We start from the raw sequence: 7,162 nt of genomic DNA, 5'->3' as shown, positions 1-7,162 counted from the left end.
ATATCATTGTGACGCGAGTTAGCATGGACAAAACGCAGAATGGGGAAATCAACAAATAAAAAGCCAAAATGTAGTGTTCAAGCAACATATCAACAGCAGCATATCAAAAGGAGTTGGAACAAGGAAATATAAAATATACCAATCATTATCATCCTACGTTCATCTCGCTTAAGTACAGTCGTACTTACATGAGAAGGCTATCGCATAACATTGTGTTGAAAGTGTCCCAGCTAAATCCAAAAAAGGCGGAGAAAATACCACTTATATGAATAGACGAATCTATCGTAAGTAATGACATACTGGTCTAGCTCGTTACATAAAACTCGCAAGAACCATACGGGCTTACGAAATTGATTATGTTCCTGATCTTTTTTTATTTTTGGCCTGCCCATCAAGAGCGCTTCGTGGCTGGTAACCGTCCGTGCATGGACACACATGCATGCACTGTACACGATAGAGGGCCTCATTTTTCGTCATCCCCATAACACAGTAATGACCACTGACGTGCCGTCACGCCTCCACCATAACGTATAGGCGAATAGGCCGGTCTTGCCCTGCTGCGCTGGCTCGGAGAATAGAAGATTGCTCTGTTCCCTCGATCCAAGGCGATGTCGTGACGCTGGTATGGGTCATCGGACCGAGGGGCTTTTTTTCGAAAGCAGGCCGTGCCGCCAAACTAGTTAGCTCGGCGCTAATCCTGCGATAAAATGGCTACTTTCTAGTTGCTAAGCACGCAGCAGCTAAAACCGCTATTTTGCGGTGTTGACAATGTTCACAAGCTGCATCCAACACCGTGATCATGTCACCGTGATCATGAGACGCAACCAAGGTGCAATTCGTCACAGCTAGTCGCTTTTTAACCTTTTTTCCTTCCGCTCCGCATCATTTTCGAACATTCACCCTATGACTTTCCTTCCAATGAAGTTTCTATCCATATCGACGTACCTTCCTTTCGTCCGCTTTACCTCTTACTCTTTGGCGTTAATGCACTACTCTGATGTTTATGTCAGAACATTGATATTTCGACCATTCCGCAACTGGACCTCATCAATCTTTTTTATATCTTTTTCCTTTTTGTCCTGTAAAGTTTTGTGCTATTAAAGTAAACTTCATGTGCATTTTCATCCATTTTGACGTCATGCCTTTAAACTTCTTGGTTTGAGTCTCTCTAGATGATTATTTGCTGGGCATCCTTTTTTTGTCCAACAATGCAAATTCTCCTATGTTGCAATTTTTGCTCAAAAAAGTTTGCCAGAATCTCCATCGCCATAGGAATAGCAAGACACGTTCACAAAGTTGTCGCCCATTAACGGGAATGTTTCACAGGCCCGCTGGGATGCGTGACGTCACGCGTACTGACAGAACGTTCGATGTTTGGGATGACGGGAAATATCTTTAGCTTCCCTTTTCCTTCTTCCCCCACCTTTTACTTCAGACCACACACTACCCACACCACAGACCACAAACTACCCACTTCAGACCACACCGCCGACCATGATACACTACCCATAAAGTGGTGTTTGGAAGTGTGTCATCTGGTCTGGTAGCAGCAGCATCTATTCCATCCGTGTGTTGAGTGCTTCTTCCCATTTCCAATTCGCTTTAATTTCTTCCCTCTCATTTTAAGTGTTCACATAACGCTATTAATTCACTGGGGAGCGCAATCGCACATCATACCAATCACTGCCACTTGCCTTTTCATGGCTACTTTTGGTATTTCAATTCCCTCTTTATCTATCTTACGTCGCATGTCCTCCAAATTAGGGACAAGCGCCCCCCCCCCCCCCCCCCCAGGCCACCTTACGTACTCGCCGACTCAAGGGCTACCAGATCAAACTCCCGCTTCCTTGTCACAGTGATTTGTCTAATCTGGTAGCGCCTACTCCTCATGCTGACAGGCTGACCAAAAATTATGGTATCATCGTGAGCCGGCGCGTGAAGTCACAGGCCACGTGATTTTCAAATCACGTGACGTGACGAGGGGCGAATACTGAGCCGTGATTGGTGCTGGCAACCGTGCTGACGACAGATCGAACGCGGCCACAGTTGAAGATATCGAAACAAGCACCAGACATGATGGGACAAGCTTACTTGCAACTGTTATACTTTTTAGTAGGAAATACTACTCTGGACGACAAAATTTCTCTGTTTAGTAAATGTGTTAGTACATACGTCATTGTTTGATTACGTCGCCGTACCTTGCACAGCATTCATTGAGAGCCGATTGACTGCCGTTTTGTCTGGAAATCGTGCTCACGAACGCCAGATATGAATGATTCGGCCATTATATTTTCTTGGCCTTGGTCACCTTGATCCTTGATTTCTTATTAAATGGCACAATTGAAATGATTTGTATTTGAAGTCCATTTGAGGCTTGTAACGAGGATAATTCAACAAAGTTATTGTCCTATCCATATGTGTTGCGTCCCATCCATCGGCTGTGCGCGTTGTGCGGGTGCGAACATAGCCCTTTTAGCAGAAGATTGGCACCCATCAACGGGACGGAAAGGACCGGCGCGCACTACAACTAATGACTCATCCGAGACTAATTAAAACAACACAGACAACAACGCTTCCACAATCCGCTAACCAAAGCGTTACTTACGATGTGAAAGGCCGTTGCTTTACGATGTGAAAGGCCGGCCGGCGCCAAATTTTTCGTCTTCACCGGCGACAAATAACATCACATAGCATCACAGTGACAAGGCAAATAATGACGCACCGACGCGTTCCCCTTTTATAAGAAAGACGCGACAGCGTAAAATTTTCCCTCATTATGAGCAAAAAAACCTCAAGACCTCTTATCTGTTTAGACTTGGACGATTAGATACCAGTTGCGAGACCTTATTCAGAACTAGCGGCGTAAAGCGCAGCTGCAATTGGGCTACTGTGGAATGAGCCTTCATGAGAGTCAGATGTGTACCAGTGACAGGCTGACGACATGGAAATAATGGGGGACGTCAATACTTGTTTGATTAATTGGACATGGTGAAACTAGTAAAATGTCATTGCCGACTTATGCCTGTTGTCATTTGTGTCTATAAGTGAAGAACTAAGAATATGAAGCTGAACTGAGTCAATGAAATGCTGTTTAAGTTGTACTTCAGGTGTCGACCTTCAAAACCATCGTAAGATTATGTTGTTGACAACGCATTATTTGCATACATGTGCCGCTGCTTTAAGTTTATGGTTTATAATGCTTCTTCGGACTGTGACCATCTATTTTTGGCTTGGGCCTGGTTTCTGAGGCTTCACAAAATCAAACATTGGCTTACCACTAGCAGTGAATGATGATCAAAGAACTTACTGCGTACGGTCAAAATGCAAAGCCTTTCTTACAGATTGCATAACTCTTTTCATATCAAACATATCTATTGTCTTGAAATCAATATACATGTATATATATATATATATATATATATATATATATATATATACATTCCACTTTTATTCCATTAGGCTAATTTCGATCATTCTACGAATGTCGCAGATTGCTGTCACGAGCGTCTGGTATGATGCCATGATTTGCATTGATTTGTACTTTGACGCTAACGATGCGTTCGCGATGTGACTGGTGAATTAGTGATGATAAATGTTTGGGGTCAACGATAACTTGCAAAAATTTGAGGCAGTTGAAGTAGCTGGTCAGTGGAAGCCAATACGTGGAAGCAAAGAATATCAATTGATATAACTTGAAACTCTCAACAATCTTACGTGCACAACGGAAAATTCCACTTCTACAAGACACACTCCCCTGAAGGGAAAACACTGGCAAGACTCCTTAACGGGAGTACGTCACCTTTTTGTATCTTGCATCCATTGTTAGATCAGATGCGTACGGTTTGATCAGTTATGCCAGCTTTTTTGAAGTCCTTCCAAACAGCTCAGAATTTCGATTTAAAGGAGCCTCTTCCGCGAGAGAAATTTCGTTGGATTTGTTGCTTACTATTATGAAAGCAATACATTTAATTTGCCTTGCTTTTCCAGTGTGTATGTTCGGAAATGTTTGCAGCACACTAAATTGTCAAAATGTTTGCGTAATAAATGCTGCAAAAACTTGTTTAGTGCTTATTGTTTATTTAGGACATAAGCATTCCACAGGCAAAAGCCCAATTCCGGAAGCAGTCGAGTTTTAAAAAACAATAAATATACGATACACACTCGCGCAAAAAGCCTAACCAAACACACCCACACCCACACATGCACCCACACCCACACACACACACACACCTCCAACTCCCCCCCACACACACACACACATACGCACACAGACATACACACACACATTAGACAGTCGCACGTCATGTCATCAAGAGAATATTCCACGTGTGCCGGCGATCCCAAACAAATCAGATCGGAATGATGTTGTTGGATGAAAAAAGTAAGTGGAAGGAGAATGTTACAAAACGTGATTGCAAACAGCGGGTAGTCGTGTGACAAATTCATTTTTAACAGTGTTGACCCTTGCAAATGGCTCGTGAAAAAGGCGATATGCCGAGAACGCCGGACGGGGTAGCCAGACTGAACAGCGACGTCAAGTGAGCGCAATCAGGCCTGTGATGACAAACGTTGTAGAGAAATAAGATGTCAGACTGAGCAAAGCGTGCCTTGATAGATGCTGTTTTGAAGAAAGCGAGAAGATGCTCACAATCCAGTGGAGGACACCGGGACTGGCTACCCGAATCCAACCACGCGAGAAACCGGTGTTGTAGTCTACCGAACCGAGCGAGATGAGAAACGGCAGCACCGCTCCAAACAACGCTACCGTACTCTACCAATGATTTCAAATGAGCGTTGAAAGCACAAAGCAAGGACTTGTGATTGAACCGCGCTTGACGAGTACACGACAGCATTTGCACGCTTCGTATGAGAAGGCCTAGCATCCTGTTGGCTTTTGGGGTAGCTGAATCATGTGATTGGCAAAGGTGAGTTTAGTGTCCAGGAAGACGCCGAGATCGCGAATCTGCTGGCAGCTATCCAAGCGACGACCGTCTAGTGCGTATGAGTAGTGCACAGGTAACGTGCGAATGGTGAATGAGATAACATTGCGCTTAGCTGGGTTGAATTGCAGTCCCCAGTTTTTGGACCATTCACATAGGCGATCCAAATCTGCCTGAAGTGTAAGACAGTCTGCTACGTTGTCGATTCGGTGATAAATTTTGCACATCATCAGCGTACATAAGGCACTCACTCTCAGTTTGGTCAGGTACATCAGTCAGAGAACAAGCGAACAGTAACGGTCTCAGGACACTGCCTGCCGGGACACCAGATCGCACTGGAATTCAGTCAGACTGCTTGTCGCTCAGCACTGCGCGTTGTGAACGATGCTCAAGTACGACCCCAGCCAGCTGTGCGCACGGCCAGTGATGCAAAAAGAATAGCGAAGCTTGTGTAGCAGAAGAATATGATTCATGCTGGTGAATGCTGAAGAGTGATCAGTGTAAATTGCGTCTGTTTGTTTGTCTTTTGAGAAAGATGTCCCGCAGTTTTTAAGAAAACATGAAAGGTTTGTGATGCAAGAGCGCTTTGGAAGGAATCAGTGCTCAGAGTATGGGAGTGTATGATCAGTTTCACCAGAGTATGTGATGAGGGAAGGACGGGCAGATAATCCTGCAATAGGTCTTCGCTCACAATTTTCTCTAATATTTTCGTTGGGCGCAAAATGACCTTGCAGTCGACACGCCCGCAAACATCAATAAACAACAAAAACCTAATATTTTTGAACAGATAGGAAGCAAAGACACAGACCTGTAATTTGCAGGCAGCTCTTCGGATCCCTTCTTATGCACCGGCATCACATTCGCTTGGTTTCACATGGGGGGGGGGGGGGGGGAAGACGCCAGAGTTCAGATAAAGCTTGTATCTTACTTCTAACGGAACAGCTAGCTCCTCGGCACATTCCCTGAGAATCCGGGCACTGAGCCCGTCGGGACCGCGGACCCTTTGCGCGCTGAGATTGCGTAACAAACGTGCTATACGCCCAAGTGCTACGGTAAAGCTGTCCAGGCGCATCGAAAAGAAAGAACGGCAATCTTGAGACACTGTCCAGTCAAAAAGAAAGACAGACGTGAAGCTATTATCTCGCGAATTCAACGAAACGTTATACTATGACTCTGATTTCTCTCTTATGAACTTGTCCACGGAGGCTCTTTTGTGGCGCACTTTGGCGTTGAGAAGGAGAGTATGCATGGTCCATAGCGCCCTGGTTTAAACTTCAGTCAATGTGCTTCTCGGTAACAGGCTCTTGCCGCCCGCTGGGCCAATCACAAACGTTTTTTATTCGTACCAGTGGAGGCGCTTCGGTGCTGGTCATGACGACAGTGGTCGCGACCGCCGGGAACAAGTATAGTGCTGTTACAAAGCGTTGACAGCGTAACTTGGACTCGAAAATGATTGAGATTGATATCTTTATTGTGTCTTGATGATGTTGCAGTACCACTACCCAGTGCTTTTAGTAGATGTACCTGGTTCTGAGGTTTCACCATAGTACGTTTTTGAAATATGTGCCAACGGTGGGACAGTCCATTAAAATGTGCTGATTCTGGGGCCATTTTAATACCTTGCAGAGGGATGGTCCTGCAATCTATCAACCTCTGCCATGTCTGTTAACTATCATAAGCATGTGAAACATGTGTACAGAACTATCACTGTAGTCTGGTGGGAGCGGTCTCACGAGATTTGGAGTTTTGTCTGATAAGGAGCAACATCAACACGGACCGAACTATAGCAAAATCGCGGGCCAAATCGACTATCATAATTTGCGTCCACATCTTATCTAAATATCTAGCCGTTCCACGCGACGAAGGTCCATTTCTGGACAAGGCTTCTGAACTGAGCTCGGCTCGTTTGTTATGTCTCCATCTGATGAAGTTATGCAAAAGCTGCCACGAAGTACGGGGCTGGGTTGCCTAAATTCGGCGCGAAACGCATGGCAACGAGTCTATAGACGTGGAGGTGAATGTTGGAGAGCTCTACGGCATCGAGGCCAGATGCAGTGAAACACTCGGTAATTCCCCGTGTCCGCATAGCCTAGATCTCACAAGTTCCGAGAGATTTAAACCTCGGCCCTGCTATCGCAGTGGAAGGCTTGGGATTAGGTAAGATCTATCACTTTCAAAGCCCGAAGAGTCCCTTCACCTGTGTAATAGGTTGTGTGTGCTTT

The sequence above is a fragment of the Pollicipes pollicipes genome, unplaced genomic scaffold (genome assembly GCF_011947565.3).
Source record: "Pollicipes pollicipes isolate AB1234 unplaced genomic scaffold, Ppol_2.1 Scaffold_7231;HRSCAF=8579_pilon_pilon_pilon, whole genome shotgun sequence".
NCBI lineage: Eukaryota > Metazoa > Arthropoda > Thecostraca > Pollicipedomorpha > Pollicipedidae > Pollicipes > Pollicipes pollicipes.
The sequence above is the reverse complement of the archived record's forward strand: the minus strand, read 5'-3'. Positions refer to the sequence as shown.